At 46.8% G+C, this 18,601-nt stretch overlaps 1 protein-coding gene and 1 long non-coding RNA gene across 2 annotated transcripts in view; both read right to left on the bottom strand.

Annotated features, from left to right (window-relative positions):
* Positions 1 to 18,601, bottom strand: part of XKR6 (XK related 6) — a 177,706-nt gene that overhangs the window by 110,871 nt on the left and 48,234 nt on the right. The gene's annotated exons all lie outside the window — the stretch shown is intronic.
* On the bottom strand, positions 15,282 to 17,826 carry LOC133273106 (uncharacterized). Its single transcript, XR_009744648.1, has 2 exons — positions 17,522 to 17,826; positions 15,282 to 17,001 (listed from the first exon to the last, which is right to left on the bottom strand). It is a non-coding gene; the product is annotated as an uncharacterized LOC133273106 (long non-coding RNA).

The raw sequence follows: 18,601 nt of genomic DNA, 5'->3' as shown, positions 1-18,601 counted from the left end.
ATAGCAACCGACACTTAGCTCTCCAGGTTTTCAGGCACCGTCAACAGGGACATTCACTCACTGCCCAGAGCACGCTCCTTAACCAAGACCCGTAAGTGCATTATTAATTCTTCAGTAGCATCTAGCAGACCTAATGAAGACACAGTTATGTTATACATGACAACTCCACCCAGCCTTAAAATCTCCAGTCTCATGGCTGGTTAGAGTCACGGCTGATCTGCATGTCAACTGTAGGATGGTAAGGGCATAAAGACCAGTATCCCCTTTGCAGCTCTGAGTCCTGTTCCTGCCCATTTTTGTGTTCCCAAACTGGCTGCCCATTCAGAGAGGTAAAAAGAGACACGGACTGCTCAAGCCATCTCCATTTGTTTCAATGAATCAAAAATGACTCACTGAATCATCATCCACAGGTCACCAGTGCAGAAGCAGCATGCAAGTTGAAGCCATGATGTTGGAGAAAGCAAGCTCAGTTCCTATCGTTTTTTTGTTTGTTTGTTTTTTCATGAATGGAGGGTGCTATTGGCCACAAATTCAGGAAAACCTACCAAAACCAAAATAATATATTATGGGGGAGATTTGGGATGGATAAGGTTGAGGGGTGAGAAGAAGTTATCCAGCAGAAAAAGATACTTGGAAAACTATCTCTTGGGCATGGATGCAAAAGAGAAACACAAAAAGAGAAACAGCATGGACATGGAATGAATCAGACAGCCACCATCCATCTTGCCTCTCCCAGTCTGGACTCTTCAGTATATGGTTTGAATTTTTGACTGTTTTTGCAGCCAACGAGTTGCAGCTCCAGGAGAAAACCAGAGCCAGGGACCTTCCTACAGGCCCTGCTGTTAAGCTATCCTGGCATTCAGAACAGTGTAGTCACATCCAAACTGCCTGCTGGGAATGGTCCCTGCTCCCACTGTGCATCGAAACTGGCAGTTTGGATGGACCTAGGATTTCTTTGGGATGGCAGCGCTTCCATAGGTGTGGTAAGGAAATGATATATTGTCTGCTGGATTCCATGATAGATCTCAACACGTCCTGAATGGTACCTAAAGATCCCAGTTGAAGCCAGGCACTGGTGGCCAGCAGGACCCTGCAGAGCTACCCTTCCTTGATGAAGACTCTTTGCCAACAGTTGTTTCGACACCACAAGATCCTGGTTCTGATCCCACTGGCACTAATTTAAGAGAAAAATTAATCCTACCATCATGGGTAAAAGCCTGATGGTTTCTACATCATCCCAATGGCTCTCAGCAAGCAAGAAAGCCACCCCTACTGAGAGGACAGTGGTGGAGATGTCCCTTTCTCAGACTAACGTGGAGGTGTACCTCAAAGTTCCAGCTCTTGCAAAGAGCGTGCTGCCAGCCTTCCTTTTTCAAAACTAAAAGGGAATTTCAGCTTGAGTCAGGGCTCCGCATTGGTTGCATCTATAGTGAGAAGATGGCAATAGATAGTTTAAGACATATTAAAAAGTTGTCACCTCCTTCCCTTGCAAAAGCTGTCTTCCACAGGAACCCACAGTTATGAGCTGACCTCCAGGGAAGGTATCAGCTTCTTCATATCCATCCCCAGAGTGCCTCTCATGAAGGGCAGTGAGCTTCCAAATTGGTCCTTCCACCCTCACTCACATCATCTGCTGTTATTTCATCACACATGATGATCAGGGGAGCAGCATTCAAAACACACCCTCTTCACATGTTCACCCCATGACCTCCAGGTGTTGAGGAGACAGGCTTATAATCTGTGCAGTCAGCTGGTGTGCTCCCTCGCTTTAGGATTACATCAATTATCCCTATTTTTAGGTTTGAGGGTAAAGTCCCATCATCCACAACAGAGGCAAACAACTCCCCCCCCAAAAGGCATTAACATATCTTTATATTCCTGTCTTTGTTAAGCTCCATGAGGGATCCATCAAGAACCAGAAGCCTACCGATTTCCAAAACCTGGAGTATTTCCAGGATTCAGTTCTGCTCCAACCCAGCTGGATTTTTTCCCCTTCTTTTTCTTTCCTTGTTCTCTGCTATCTGCGGGAGTTCGTTTGCCTCAGAGTACCTCCTTGTACTTTGCTGAGCTTGTGCCATTAATATCCTCCCAGCAGAAAGTCTCATATAGGGGGTTTAAAGTGTGTGATGAATTTCTCCATTTGTGGCTGCATCCCCACTACTATTAGCAGCCAGAAAACACAATGTCTGATTAGAATTTTCTCCTTGATTTAGGCTGGAAGCTAACTGCTTCCTTGCCGACCTGGCCTCAAGACTTGCCGCAGCACTCCTTGTGCAGGTCTTGTTTTTCAAGTCATTATAATCCATTCACATGAGTGTTGTGAACCTTGGACACTGCACAATAGAGACCACTGTGATGCACAAACAGGGATACTGCCCATTCGAGCTAGAAAATCTCTGAAGGATGTCTGGACTCTTCACATTCTTCTTTTGGAAACAGAGCTATCAAGTCGCAGGGATTGGGAGCGTGGCAAGGTGGGTTATGCAATTAACTCCCTGAACTCAGGTGTCACTATCACAAGGAGCTTTCTTGTGTGTCGTGGTTTAAACCCAGTCAGGTAACTTGTTCACTCACTCCCAGTGAGTGGTGCCGAGCTGACAACAATCGAGGTCCGTGTCCGTCTTCCCCCCCCCTGCACCGGGGCTCTCCCCTTCCCCGCTCCCGGAGGAACGGGGAGGAGGATCGAGAGAGTGCAACTCCTACGGGTTGAGACAAGAACAGTCCAGCAACCAATGTACACAAATCACCACCGCTACTATCAGCTAAAACAATGATAAGGGAAAATAACAAGGGAAGAGAATACGATACCACCGGCCAAGAAAGCGAGTTCCACCCGGAAGACCCGTGTCCTTCCGGGTAACTCCCAGTTACCCCCCACCCCGGGCATGACGTGCTGTGGTATGGAATACCTCCCCGGCCAGCCCGGGTCAGGCGCCCCGTCTCTGCTTCCTCACAGCTTCCCCTCCTCCCTGGCAGAGCATGAGCCTCACAGAGTCCTTGGTCAGGGTAAACATCACTTAGCAACAACCGAAAACATCAGCTTCACCAACACTGTTCTCAAGCTAGAAGTCAAAACACAGCACTGCACCAGTTAACACAAAGGAAAAACATGACTGCTACTGCTGAACCCAGGACATTGTGCTTTAACCTTTCCTCTGTGACACCATTTTGCCTTTCAAGGGCAAAAAGCAAACAAAAGAGGCTTCTGAGCCATTCCATCACCTGGATGCCTTTGCTTTGTTTTCCAAGCCTGCGTGACAGGACATCTCACAGCAGAAACAGAACTGCAGAAGCTACAGTCAGCACTTCAAGTGCTTTTGGACATCCACTCTCAAATTAACTCTATGCCAGCAGAAACCAGGACACACATTTGGGCAGCTAACTCTTCTTTAAAAAGAGAAGCTCCTTCAGTGTAAAGCATTAAGACACCACTAAGACCCTTCCTAGGAGCACGGGAAGTAGTTGCTATCACAGCTTTTGGGAAGGATTCATCTCAACCACATGTGAATGCTTCCAGTGAAGACATCCATCACTGAAAATGTCTGTGGAGATCTGCTCAACACCAGGACACCACAGAGAGGCAGTGCTGGGGTTGGTGAAGCCACACATGAGGCCGCAGAGCCACACAACATCTCCTGTATTACATACCCCTGAACACAGGTAATCCACCAAGTCACACTTAAGAGGGCCAAGCACCCCTTTCCCTCCTACCTCCTAGACCCTGTAGACAGAGTTATTTAACACTACTATAAAAATAACACCCAGACTGCCCTGCTGTGCCAGACAGAGCACAAACATCTAGTAGGCAACAGATCTTGTCCCCAAAAACTTAGCAGGATACTGCAGGGTAGCTGAATGCTATATCCATGTGTCCCAGGACCCTGTGAAGTATTTTACCCTCTATGTGATGCCAATTCTCCCAGCAACATGGAAAAAGATATTCCTGCCCACAAACTAGCATGGCAGGAACTAGCACCGGGAAGCGTAACACCCAGCCTGGCTTTTTGCAGTCAGACGTGAATAATCACATGCTATAACTGAGCTTCCACTGTTAAATGAAAACTAATATTAAATATAAGAAGCGAACCAGCCCTTTTAGCAGAAATAATTCCCAGTGCAGAGGCTCAGCTGCCTCTATACTCATGGCTCCTTTTGAATTCAGAGTTGGTAGAAAACCAGAGTCCCACTCGGGGCTTGCTTCTTTCACATCTTGCCCTTGTTGTGGGGCTCAGCAGCAGTTCCCAGGGTCCCAGCAAGTCTGTCCTGTGTGTAGAGAATGGATTGCATGTGGTTCTCACAGGATGCTCCTGGCTTTGCGCTGAAAACCATGTTACAGGGGTAGCACATTGCTCTGCCACCTAAATCCATCATGGGAGATGCTTTGTGGATGGAGCTACACAAAGCAAGCAGGCTTTGTGAATTCCCAGGAAGGGCTGCAGCCCACTGAACCGCAGATGCCCATGTCCAAGTCCCCTCTCCAGGCTCCCACTGCAGCTGATGGAGATATCCTCATGCAGCCAGCACAGGCTGCAGAGGTTTCCTTCCCTGGAGCAGACTCCTACATGTAGGCGTAGGAGGAGATGAGCACAAACGCAGCCTGGCTGGCTGAGTGCCTCTTTTATATCCTTACCTGACCTCTAAATTCACACACAGCTCAATCTAAAGGAGGTTTCCCAGCTGATCCACTCATCTGCCTGTCTGATCTCTGCCATGGAGATGCCTCATTCAGGACCATGGCAGTACTTGGGTTTGCAGCAGGGCAAATGCATGCCATGCTGGTTGTGAGTGCAGCCAGGGCTTTGTCATGCATGATGGTATTTCTTCACTCAAAACTAACATTTTGGTGTAAGGAAAAGATGGGAACAAACACCTGAGCACAGCAGTTCTTGTGGCAAAAGCAATGGGCTCAGCAAAGGTGGGAGCGAGATGGTGCTGAACTCCCCCACGGGGTTTCACTGAGTGATGGGTCTCAAATTGCATTAGTTAGTGATATTCTCCCTGGAGGCCTCAGAATCAGAAAATAGTGGAGCTGAAGGGACCACAGGGACCAAAATCCACCTGGCAGCTCACTGACAGCTAAGCTTGCTCTGGCATCAGCTCTGGCTGTCTCCTGCTCCTGGAAGTGCTGCTGGAGCCTGGGCTCTGCCTGCACCTGCTTGTGCCGATGCTCTGAACCATGTTGTGATAAAGGTTGTGCTTTCTTGGACATCACTGATGAGTATCTCCGTGCTGTCCTCTCACTCCAGAAGGCAAAACTGTGCAAGCATGGGGCTGCTGGCAAAATCTGGTCACTGCCTCCCATTCAACTGCAAGCTCTTCCAGGGGCACAGTCAACAGCTCAGCTGGAGACTGTTAAGCCCAACATCTAACAGAGGAATCAGAGACGTCTCCAAGCTGTGAGCAGAACTCTGGAGCTGCTACTGCTCTCCTCCAAGGAGATCAGTGTCCTGACTCACCACTAACAGGCAGACAGGAGCCTGCCTGTCATGGCTTGTCCTGGTCTTTGCCAGACAAGAAGTGTTTGAGGTTTACCAGGGGCAGGACAGCTGGGTTTGATGTACATCTGGACAGCTATCAGGCCTCTTCTGTTGGCAACAAGAGACCACGTTGGTTTCTTCACTGGCTGCAAGCCCCACATGCTCTCACATCTTAATTTGCTTGAGTAAAGCAATGGGACTGCAACTGAAGTGGCTGCACACGATGACACCGGGAAGGTTTACGCTCTGCCACCCTGGCCAGTACTTGTTACCTCTCTCAGATGCAAGAAATCTTTGAGAGTTTCACCATAGGAATACATGCTTATTTACTTGAAAAGCCACTAAATGGAAAAGCAAGCAGCGGGGAATGGCTATCAAGACCAGGCTCTGGAAGTCCGCAAGCTGGGGCCATGCATTGCAAGAGGTGCTTCAAGCAGCCCCCCAGGCTGCTCTACACCCTTTGCAGTTCTTGGGCACAGCCACATGGGCTGTGATCATGGTGTGTTTGGGATAGCTGAACACTAGGAAGACCCAAGCTATCACCATAGCTAAGGAAGCAACATGAACTTCTTTGTCAAGCTGGATCACAGCGCTGCTGGCTTCCCATGATGCAGATAACTACACAGCACCATCAGAAGGGACCACAGATCTGGAGGCTATCACAAAGCCCAGAGGGATTTTACAGAAAGAAGCCTGCCAGTTTTGACAGGAGAGAACTCCTTCTGCCCACACACAAAGACAAAGTGCTGCAGAACTCTTTGAAAGCTGCTAAACCTCCCTCCTGGGAATTTCTCCCCTGGTTTGAGTTTTTCCTTTTGAAAATAAAAAGCAGATTTCTGTGGCCACGCAATCACACGACGGGGCTGTTCACACATCAAAAGGTTTCAAGACTCACTTAAAAAGAAGGTTTATTTAATAATCACATTTGCAGCTTGCAAAGCAACTCATTTATAGTGAAGGAAGGATGAAGACTTTACACGAAGCAGGAGACATCCACAGAACAGGCTTCTGCCCCTGACATTTAACATGAGCTGGGCTGTCCCACCTCTCCCTTTCACAACACTGCAATGGCAAAACCAGCTTTTTACAGGCCCCATACCAAACACCACCATGATGTAGCATGTGTGTACCCAACATGGGAGCAGCAGCTCCCACCACCACTGCTCACACACCACAGGCCTTACAGTCCTCCCCCTGAGCAACCAGCTCCAGTCCTTCTCTGCAAAGTCTTTGTGGCTCTTCCTGCCACAAAACCTAACTTGTCTCCTGAACCACCTACTCTGTGCTGTTAAGGATAAGGTGAGAGTAGGCTTGCCTAGCTGGAAAAGACGCACTGCCTATGTGAAGTGCAAGTTTTTGCTGTAAACTTATCTTAAGCTCCTGGTGCTGTTAACTCAAGAGCTGCTTTGCACAAATAATCTCTTTAGTCAGAAGTGAAGGTGTTTTTAGACTGATTTGACTGGTAGTGCTGAGGCTTGCAGAGGAACAGGAGGGAAACAGCCCATCACTGCTACAAGGGGTGCTCTGGGCTGTGCAAAAGGGAAATGCCAACCTACATGACCATTTCACAATCCATCTCCCAGTTATCTGCACTGTGCCCCAGCTGACAACAGCGCCCAAGCCACGGCATCCTGCAGTTGGACTAGATGGTCACTGTAGACCCCTTCCAACTGGAACTGCTCTACTCTAACATACAAACCCAGTTTCAAGTTGCCTTGAACTGGATCAACATTTCCACAACTCCTTGTGCCAAAGCCCCAACCCAGCGCAAATAGATTAAAACTAGCAGAGCTTCATGCCGAGGTCACTGTCCTCTCACAGACACAGAGTGCTGACAAAGCTACTGCACGCTTGGCTAATCTGACATGTTTACACCGACCACCATCTCTTGAGCTTGGCCAAGCAGAGAATGGCAGCTCAAGCACAGATGACCCCGAAAAGCTCTGCAGGAAAGCCAAGAGACATCAAACCGACCAAGTGAGATCAGGTCTGTCCCCTCCAGGAAGATGCTCGCAGCTCAGTTTCTGAGATCCAACTGCCACCACCACCATGGGACTGATAGAATGATGCATTTTTTGCAGATTCTTACCAAACTGCAACAAGGTTTTGGGATGAGACGCAATCTCAGGAAGTGCTCAGGAAGGCTCCAAAAGCCACACGCTGAATCTCTTGCACCTCCCAGGAATCAGTGCTGTCCAGCCTCTTCTGCAATTCCTCATGCAGCATGTTCAGAGACCCACCTCTCCACCTATTAGAGCGAAGGAGTCTCAACTCCTCTGGCAAAGGGACAGGGCTCAGCACTGGGACACTAACACTTTACGCCACCACTTCCAGATGCATCTTCCCCACAAGAGTCAGAGAAACCAGCATGTGGATGGATGAGTTGCTTCTGATGAAAACAGCCAAATTTTGTTCAGTACTGGAAACTACCACTTTTACTGCACCTCAGATTTTCATTCTCCTGACCCCCACACACAGCTCAAGACTGTACATAAGGAAAACATATGTATTTAGCAGAACCAATGGGGAAACAGCCACAACCTCAGCACCCTGGTCTCACAGCACCCCTGTCCTGCTCTGTGTGTCGTCATTTCACACAGCAGATCCAGCCTAGAACCCAATGTCTACCTATGCTTCTACAAATGCTGTTTCTCATAGATGGTTTGGCATACACTGGAGTCTTGCTATAGAAATCAGGCTAGGCAGCTCTAAATGGCACAGGTGCTTATGAAGGGAAGAACTGCACCTTAAAAGCATGCTACTGACCGTAAGAGTCATTCAGTTCAGAGAAGAGGCTGGTATTTAGGCTGCAGATGGAAAAAAAAAATGTCAAGAACATGGTTCAACCCACTGCTGTTTAAATAACCCCCTCTAGACAGCTTTGGTAAACATAATGCCATAAAGGAGTCCTTCTGCTGCCCACAGAGGCTCTGAAGTCAGTAGATGATAGTGATCGGTCATCTGGCCTCCTCTGCTCATGCCTCTCAAGCACCCTGCTCCTTTCATAAAGGGGAGATGCTCAGAGGTAAAAATGCATGGCTGGTACTCTTGATCCAGAAATATGCTGCTGTAACCCTAGAAAGGGTTCCTTGCCAGCACAGTGATGCCATGAACTGAGGCCCAGCTATTACACAAAACACCCAACAACCATTACGTGATGTTTAGCCCCTTGCTCCTATTCCCCTTCCCAGTCCTTAGCAGAAGGAGCAACATCTTTGACCAGAAGCTCTGCAGACTTGGATACATGCCTTGGTCCCCATAAAGCATGGCCACAGTCTTGATGGCCCCGGCATATCATTATTACTTTAATTGGCCAGACCTGAGTTCCTGAAACACCTTTACACGGTTACACTTGTTCTGGCAGTGCCAGACAGGGCAGCCTGGTTTAATAGGTACAGCACTGAATTTCTGAGCAGCCAAAGCCAGCCTCAGCACCATGAAGCCTTTTTCATTACGGTCTCACTTGCTGGAGCTGTCTGAAGGTATTTCCTGTTGGTTTGAAATTTCCCACAGCCTCGAGTGATGCCAGAGAAGGGAGACAAGGGAAATCTTCAGGCTCCAAGTCGTAAATGCAGGCAGGTTAGAATACACTGCTGGTGAGCTCGCTGCATGCCTGCCCCACCCTGGAGGGCTCTCCCCTTGTTGCAAGCCATCCTTTGCTAGAAACAGCCAGCAGCAACATAGGAGATGCCTGAGGACACAACTTGCAGCAGGAATCCCTATCAGCCTTGATCTTTGCAAGTCAGAGCCCAAATTGAACTGGATTGAACTGCCTGATGCTATTAACCAACCTCCCCGGCTCAGGCAAGTCCCAAGTACAGCATACAGTTATGTCCTCAAGGCAGGGAAACCTTAACAGTGCTTTGCCGGTGCCTAAGGCAGTGTTAAAAGGGTTTTAAGAGGGGAAAAATGGTTTAAAGGCCAGTAGCTTGGTCAACTTGTTATTTTACATTTGTAAAGCAGAAGAGCAAAAGGCATCTCCATGCTCGCTTCTGCAAATGGTGGGGAGACAGGACCTGCTGCTTCATTATCTGCCGGTGCCTAACGAGGATTCACAGCTCTCTGGAGTGCATCCGTTATTACTAGGGCTCATCTTGGGGAATAATGGTAGCGCAGCTATTGGACAACACTGCACTGTTTCTGACCTGTAAAACTGCTCTTGAACAAGCAAAGGCGGTGTGTGCTTGTACTCTAGAAGTCATGGCAGAAGCCTCAGCTTAAAAAGGGCTGTATGCAGGCCAGATTTCGGCTTTTCTGCCCCAGGCAGGTGACTGTGTGCTGTTCAATGCACTAAATGTGATAGATGAAATAGTGAGCATCCCCCCCCAGCAGCAACCAGCTCAAAACTCGTGAGCCTAAACCCATGTTCACACTAGACGATGTCACCCAAGGCTCAATCCAGCCTGGCCTTGAACACTGCCAGGGATGGAGCACTTACCACTTCTTTGGACAACCTGTTCCAGTGCCTCACCAGCCTCACAGTAAAGAACTTCTTCCTTATATCTAACCTGAACTTGCGCTGTTTAAGTTTACACGCATTACCCCTTGTCCTATCGCTACACTAAGGGATGGAAATAACAGCATCCCAACTTTAGAAAACACTACAACCTCACTGTCTTCCATCACTGAAGTAAACACCACAGTCAGTGTCTATTTCAGAGCATGTTACTCAGTTTTAATACTTCTCAAGACTGGTTTTCTTTCTTTTCAATTGCAAGTCCACCTTTGGGATTAGTGATTTCATTTTACGATGGGATATTAAGAGTAGGCAGACAGCCCTTTTTTCTATTTTTTTTTCCAAGCCAGTATTCAGAAGAAATAGATTAAATCATTAAATACACACAAGCACAGGAAACACTGGAAACTCTTAGCCATTATCCTACGAAGACAATGCCAGTGCAAACACAGTAATAAAATATTCTTCACTGAAACCAATACTAATTTTCTGAGGCAATCAAATCCATGCCCCTGATCCCTCCTCCTAGGAAAACTGCCAGCACAGCTAAATTCAGATATATGTGGCTCCATGCTTAAATTTGGCTCAGACAAGCTGCAAATCAATGCTTCCAGAAAGGTTTGCTGAGGAAAAATTCCTGATGGGCAACGTTTACTACAGCATGGGGTACCTCTCCCAACACGGCAGCAAAGAGTACAATGCTGCATCCATCCGGGGCTCCAGGAAGGCTGAAGCTTCAAGCTACAAACTTTGTTGAGGCCACCTTGACCATTATTTGGAGATGGCTGTGTGTCATGCAAGGGGACAGTCTCCAAAGAGAGTTCAGCCATGAGGAACATCTCCAAATGCAGATGCTCCACCAGCAGCCCAGCAATAGCACCAAGTCTTTCACAATGCCTCCTCCTTCCTAGTCCATCCACAGAAGGGAAGAAGGTTACGATTGGAAAGGACTACAGCAGGTCTGATCAATACCTGCCCAGCATCAGAGCAGCAGGACATGTCACAGAATTACTGAAACATAGAATGGTTTGGGTTAGAAGGAACCCTTAAAGGTCATTTAGTTCCACCCCCCCTGCAATGAGCAGGGACATCTTTAACTAGACCAGGTTGCTCAAAGCCCCATGCTTCTAGCAATGGGGCACTGACCTTCCCTCTGGGCAACCTGTCCCAAAACTGTCTTTCCCCAAATCTCTGCGATTTGTGGATTGCCCACACCAAGGGCTGTGCTCAGTTTTCACATAACACCCTCTCCTGTTTCCAGAAAGCCATTGGTGCCTCTCTTTGATGTCCCTTAGATCTTCTATGCTAAGAAAATGAATAAATGTTAAAGCCAGGCATTCTACAGTGGGTGAGTACCCTCCATGATTTCTTTAAGGATCCCATAGCATTCTGCAGATAGTGGATTTTCACACTAAAACTTGAGACGTGTTAATTCTCCTCCCTACTGTATGAAGGTATCCAAATAAACCCACAACAAACAAACTAAACCAAGACTTCTCTCTCAGATACAACCAGGTAAGATTTTAACCAAGCACGCTGCTAAACCATGCTTCAGATGATAATGGTCTCCAGTCTGGAGAGAACCTGTAGCCATGATTCAGGTGAGCCCACGATCCAATCTGTCACCGGAGTTACTGTAGGACACACATTACCAGGATCCATCCTCCAGTCATGGCGCTACCAGGCACAGCCACATCCTACTGATTCTCTCCCCCAAAAGGTGGTTGCATCTAAAATGCCATTTGGGAGTGATCCCTGGAGCAGGCCAACTCCTGAACCAGATTCAGGAACCATTTGGGTCAGTACTAGCTGGCCCAGGTGCCACAGCTTATATTCAGCTTCATGAGGTGAAAGAAAATCAAACCCCAAGTGAGAGTCTCTGTGTCCTCTGAGGTGTTCTTGGCTTCACACAGTAACATATCCTCCAGCATGGCTAAGGTCGAATGTGAACTCTCATTCTTGCAAGAATAATTTCTACACAACGCCATCCAGGAAATAAAAACCTCTCAGTGTTTCCGATGATCTCTGGAAGGTGCCAGAAATGCCACTGATTTTTTTCATATGATAACACAAGAATCGGGATTCAGCATGTTTCATTAGGAAAACAAAACCCAGCTTACTCTAAGTTCAGTAAACCTGAAAGGACTTGCAAAAGTCATGATTTTGAGAATCACAGAATTTTAGTTTGGGTTGGAAGGGACCTTAAAGCTCATCCAGTTCCAACCCCTGCCACGGGCAGGGACACTTTCCACTAGACCAGGTTGCTCCAAGCCCCATCCAACCTGGCCTTGAACGCTGCTAGGGATGGGGCAGCCACACAGTAATTTGCAAGACACATGAGATGCACCAGGCAAGTAACAACCTTTGCATGTCAATGCCACTCTTGTACTGAGGGGCCCAGAACTGAACACAGGATTCAAGGTGCTGCCTCACCAGTGCTCAGTACAGGGAGACAAACACTGCCCTGGTCCTGCTGGCCACACTATTATTGAGACAACAGCCTGGATGCTGTTGGTCTTCTTGGTCACCTGGGTATATTGCTGGCTCATATTGAGCTGGCAGCTACGTACCGCATGGACGTACCAGCCACATCAGACCAGCACAGGAGCCCCTGTATACTGCTTTTACAATGTACCCAGCCATTTACAGCTCGAAACGCCAAAGTCCTACATAGCACACCGGTGACGGTCTCTTGGCCATGCAGCAAAAGCTGCGTCATCAGGCTTGGAAACAGGCAAGCACCTCTGTGACAGAGGCTGAATCACTTCTCCTTCCTGTATCCATGGCACAGGACCAATTAACCTTTGCTGTACCTCCTCTTGTGAATCACTTAAGAGGGGTAACAGTTAAGCTGCTTCACAGGAAGTGGTTTTAAAAATGCCCTGCTCTGCTCTGCATAAGATGAGAGAGCTTGCCACAGAGAAGGGGAAAAAAAATCAAGCATGTTCAGCATCTTAAGGATTAATCCTAGGCCTAGAGCCAGGCTAATTACTGCCATAAGGAATAAAAGTACCATAAATATAGGTTAGTGCACAAAGGATCCCGTTTGCAAGGTTTTATACATCACCAGCTCAAAAGCGGATTTGTAAATTTAATTATAGAAAGATTATAAAAGCAGGTAATACCCAAAGGGTTGTAAAAATAATTTTACTATAGTGACGAGAACAGACCAACAGAAAAACAACCTAAACATCTTGAATTAAGTAGGGCATCTGATAGATCTCTTGAAGACCTTCCGTAGGATTCAGACCAGACTGCTCACTGGGGATGCGCAGGAAGCATCCTGCTAAAGCAGCATCCGCCACAATCTTCCAGAAATGCTATTTCCGAGAGAGAAGAGATAAGTCACTCTGACAGCCTTGCAACCTTTCAATGCTGATTTACTTAAAAGCATCTAAAGTTTTTATCGAAGGTGCTCCTGGTGGCAGAAGCATGTGGTGGTCTGGTCATAGCCATGTTAGGACGGAAGAGGATGGTTCCTTTTCTGCATGGTGATGTGAAATCCCTGAAAACGCTGGTGTCCATCGGGATTAATGGCACTTCTCTGCCAAGAAAAGCTTTGGGGGAAGACAGTTCATTAAATGCCATTGGGATGGATTTAGGTTCTACCCTACAGCTGTGCTAAGTAAGCAGTTGACAGTGAAGAAAAAGGGAAGAGCACAGGTTAACAACTCAGCTCAGACAAACTGGAGACCAGTGACAAGTGGTGTTCCTCAGGGGTTAGTGTTGGGACTGGTGCTGTTCAACATCTTTGTTGGTGACATGGATAATGGGATCAAGTGCACCCTCAGCAAGACTGCCAATGACACTAAGCTGTGTGGTGCAGTCGACACACTGGAGGGAAGGCATGGGATGCAGCGGGACCTGGACAGGTTGGAGAGATGGACCTCATGAACTTCAACAAGGCCAAGTGCAAGGTCCTGCACCTGGGTCAGGGCAATCCCAAGCACCAACACAGCCTGGGAAGAGACTGGATTGAGAGCAGCCCTGAGGAGAAGGACTTGGGGGGGTTGGTCAGTGAAAAGCTCAACATGACCCAGCAGTGTGTGCTTGAGCCCAGAAACCAACCGTGTCCTGGACTGCATCACCAGCAGCGTGACCAAGGGGATTCTCCCCCTTTGCTCCGCTCTGCAACACCCCCCCTGCAGTCCTGAGTCCAGCTCTAGGGCAATGACATAGGAAGGATTTGGAGCTGTTGAAGTGACTCCAGAGAAGGCCACAAAGATGCTCTGAGGGCTTGAGCACCACTGCTATGGAGACAGGCTGAGAGAGCTGGGCTTGTTCAGGCTGGGGAAGAGAAGGCTCCAGAGAGACCTTAGAGCAGCTTCCAGTGCCTAAAGGGGCTGACAAGAAGACTGGAGAGGGGCTTTTGACAAGGGCCTGTAGCAGGACAAGGGGGAATGGCTTTAACCTGATAGAGAGGAGATTGAGATGAGATCTAACCCGTGAGGCCCTGGCAGAGGTTGCCCAGAGAAGCTGTGACTGCCCCATCCCTGGCAGTGTTCAAGGCCAGGTTGGACGGGGCTTGGAGCAGCCTGGTCTAGTGGAAGGTGTCCCTGCCCATGGCAGGTGATTGGAAGTGGATGAGCTTTAAGGTCCTTTCCAACCCAAACCATTCTGTGATTCTATGATTCTCTGCCATTCAGGCTGCAAGAGGCATCCTTCACACTGCTAAAAAAACTGTCTGAAATGCACAAGTGCCTACACTCTAACTTATAATGCAATGTAATTAATTCTATAGACAATCTAGAAAAAAAGCCCATCTCAATGTACGCAGCACAGGATTTAGGGTATCTGTTGTATTAGCTCTTTACCATTTTCCTTCTTGCCCTCTCTCCCTTCCAAAAATGCTGCCGGATTTCTCACTTGTGGTGCTGTCTGACTCTTTAAGAAAAATGAAATAATACTACAAGGTGTGCATAAAGGGTGAAGGCACAGGACATGAACAGAGATGAGGGTTCGATTCTGGGATCTCCTGGGCTTCCCACTAAAATACAGATACCTTTAGCAGCTTGGAATTTTAATTCTTGACCTATAAACCACATTTTTTGTGTATAAATCATATTTCTGACCTGCCCAGCACTTTCTACTCCAGAAGGCAGTTCCTGAAGGGTCCCTGGGACTGATTTGGGTTCTAACCTAACACAGCTCTGAACAAGGTTTTGCCAGTCCAGCAAAACACTGTCAGGTTTAAATGCATCGCTGGTGTACTCAAAATAGATCATGTGCTTAAATGCTCTGCTGGTCTGCTGCTGCGATGCCCGATGCGTGTAAGGAGGAAACGTTCTGAGCATGCTGACAACACCGAATGCCTGTAAAGAGGCACTTCAAAGGATCACAGACAATGATTTTTTTACACCTGAAAATACACATTTATTAGGAAGAAAGCATGTTTTTACAAACTCATCATGTATAAAATGTGGTGCATTAAAAACCAAACTCAGGACTGACAATTTTAAACCTTCCAGTTTGCTGGAAAACAGTGACACAACCCTCCCCTTTGCCTTGATAAGCAGTATTTCTACATGCACGGCTCTTTAGCTCATTTCATACGAGCCATTTTCATGCACTAAGATCCACACTGCATACTATAAGCCCTTTTGTGTGTAAATATGTTCAACAGTTTGGAGACCTACACACAACTCACACACAGTTCTCTGCAGTGCAGTTTAAATATATATAGTTCAACTAAGTGTATAGTGAGCACAGTAATGATCCATAAGCTTTTGTAAGCCATACACCATGGAGCTGCAACACTATGTGTATGGCACAGAATAAAATGGGATGCAGTAATGCAAATGCAAATTGAAGCATCTGTATCAAGTAAGTACCTCTATATCAGAGGCACCACCACCCTACTGTTTTGCAGAAGAAGTCATAAGAAGAAGCCCAGTTCCCCAAGATGTGTAAAACTGGATTAGGCATGAACTTCAAAACCAGTGTGATGCAAAATAATCCTATGCTGGCAGAAAGGGATCAGAGCTAATTTCTCTTCCTTCTGTGGAGGTTTCTGACGTCTGGATACACACCAGGCAGGAAGTTAAAAACCTCTTTCTTTTGTAAGGTTTAGCAGTGGCTAACTGGAAACAGAGCAAGTTAAATAACCCAGAGAGCAGTGTCATTTTTAACAAGCTTTTATAAATGGAATCCTATGGCTGGGAACAGCAGGTCTGCAGCAAGAAAAGCATCGTTACACAGCTTTGTCCACTCCTGGTTACTGGCAGGATGTCATCATCCAAACCACATCCCATCTGATCTCAGTACAGAAATTTCAGGATGCCTTTGCTCATGACAACTCTTGCATTGTCCTGGTGGAGGCCTGCGAGTGCTCAGGCAGGCGATTTAGTGCTCTGCTGAACACACCTGAGCACACGAGGAAATTAAAAGCACACTTCAGTTCTCTGGCCAAGGGGTGAAATCCCAGTGATATTGAAGCTCCCCACTGCGCTGCGTGGTGTCTGGGACCTCACCTGAGGCTTCACAACCTTTAGCATTGTGAGATCGTGCTGTCCCAGCAGATGCCTCACCTGTTTGGCACAGGAAAGGGATTTTCCTTTTCCATGTCATTCACACCATAGCAGAAACCTTGCTAAACCTCAGGCTGAGGTAAGCTCCAGCTGAAATGGCACTGTTTCCTTCCCAGTTTTCTTTGTGGAAGTTGGCTTCTCTGCTAAAAAAAAAGCTGCGTTTGGTCCGTGTGGGCATCACGGCTTTCATTGCCCTTCCGATATCGAGTTTGAACAACTCCTGAGCCAATGCTTCCCTCATCCCTCTACTTTCCTCTGTGCAGCTCCTCTGAGCCTTTTTCTGCCCTGGGATGGTTTAATTTGCTCTGTACATATACAGTGTTATAATATGTTTATATGCATACATACATGTCACCTGGATCTGCTATGCTGACTTATAATGACTTAGTTACTATCAACTTATTATTATCAATTATTAATTACTTACTATCAATTTAAAAAGACCCAGCCAAACAACAGAAAAATAACTCCTTCCCAATATTAAATGAAACACACTGCTCCAGGCACTGAACATGTCACCACCCTTAAAAACCTTTCAGACCTGAAAAAAAAAGAAAAGAAAATTAAATAAATAGTAATGCTCAAATTTTAAATAATCCATCATCAATCAATTAAAACTTAAACGGTGAAATAAAGATTAAAATAATACTTCAGATGTACAGGAACTGAACCACTCAACAAAAACCTGCTTCTAAGTACAACAGGGATTTTTTTTCACTTGGTGTAATATCATGTTCCCATTTATTGGAGGAAAATAACTGAGCAGAATTACAGAACTGAAAATATACTATTATCTTGACAAAATAAAACTAGGGGAATACTTAGCATCCCAACATTACTTGTAGGGAACTGGCTTCATATTTACATGCATTATCTTTGAGTGGAATATAGCCAAGAAGAGATGAGGTTCAGACTTGTGAGCAAGAAGTACAACCATAAGGAACAGTCCACTCTGGAAGCTGAGCTTGTTTGTGCCCAGAACTGACTTGGCTTTGGAGTTTGGTGAGTGGCAGCTTGAGGAATCCACACCCCACCATGTGTGGCATTCCCATGATACATACCTCCTCTCTCTACAGTTCACAGCATTTAATCAAGAAAATACATAATTCAGAAGTGAAGCCACTGATAAAAGTATCTCCATTAATTTCAATGAAGAGAGAATGCTACCCTAAAAAGGGAGTATTTCTTTTTCCTTCTTCCCCTCTGCAAAGCTACTGCAACAGAGTGCTCTCCTGGGTTTTCCAGATGACTGGTAACAGCATTTTGAATCAGCAGCTGGTTTCAAGTGTGCTCTACTTGTGGCTATTCAAGGCCATACGGTATGACTACAGCCTTCCAGGGCTGCCATCTCAAACCATAGTGCGCTCCCATCCCAAACCATAATGCACTCCCATCATTATCATGTATGGCTCCCAGACCCAGGAAAGCTCAGGCTGTTTAAGGATGTCTGCAACCATGGCTTTTGTGGAGATGGCATTGTAGAGAAGAGAAAAATCCAATCCCTGTGTCTAGCAAAGGTCTCCCTCAGCAAAGGCAGAGTGCCAGCTCATGGCTTTGATTAAGCCATTTTTAATTAAATATTTACATTATTTAATTAAATATTGACATACATTCCCCTTCTAGAACTACTGGCCACAAGGTTCAGATCGAGGACAAGGTGTTGCATGAGAATCAGCACACCAACCTCCCTGCTGCATGGCCAACACCATCCTGCTGCAGCAGGGGCAGCTCTGCAGCGCTGAGTGGGCTACTGAGCTTGCACACCTAGGGCAAAAAATTCCAAGGCACCAGGGGATGTCCAGAGATCAGCTCCTGCTCATGGGGTGGCAGAGTCCATCCTACCAAACATCAGCTGTCAGAGGTGGGTATCCAGTCAAAGCTGGAGTCAATGGAAGGACAGGATGACTAGGAGAGGGCACACTGTGGTGTCAATACCATTGACAGAGAGAGAGCCAAGACAAGTAGCTCTGACTGGACAACTAATTTCTAGATAAATGAAATCAGCTGGAAAAAAAAAACCAACAAAAAAGAACCCCCAAAATCCCCTCAGGGTAAAGTAACCACCCCAAAGCCTTTGAAAAAAATATTGTACAGGCAAGTGCAAATAGATTAGTAACTATACCTTACACTGGAACAGGAAT

The sequence above is a fragment of the Pezoporus flaviventris genome, unplaced genomic scaffold, assembly GCF_033815535.1.
Source record: "Pezoporus flaviventris isolate CSIRO_AGI_PZ_B2104156 unplaced genomic scaffold, CSIRO_AGI_Pfla_v1 ptg000031l, whole genome shotgun sequence".
In the NCBI taxonomy this organism is placed as follows: domain Eukaryota; kingdom Metazoa; phylum Chordata; class Aves; order Psittaciformes; family Psittacidae; genus Pezoporus; species Pezoporus flaviventris.
This window is presented reverse-complemented; position numbering and strand designations above follow the sequence as displayed.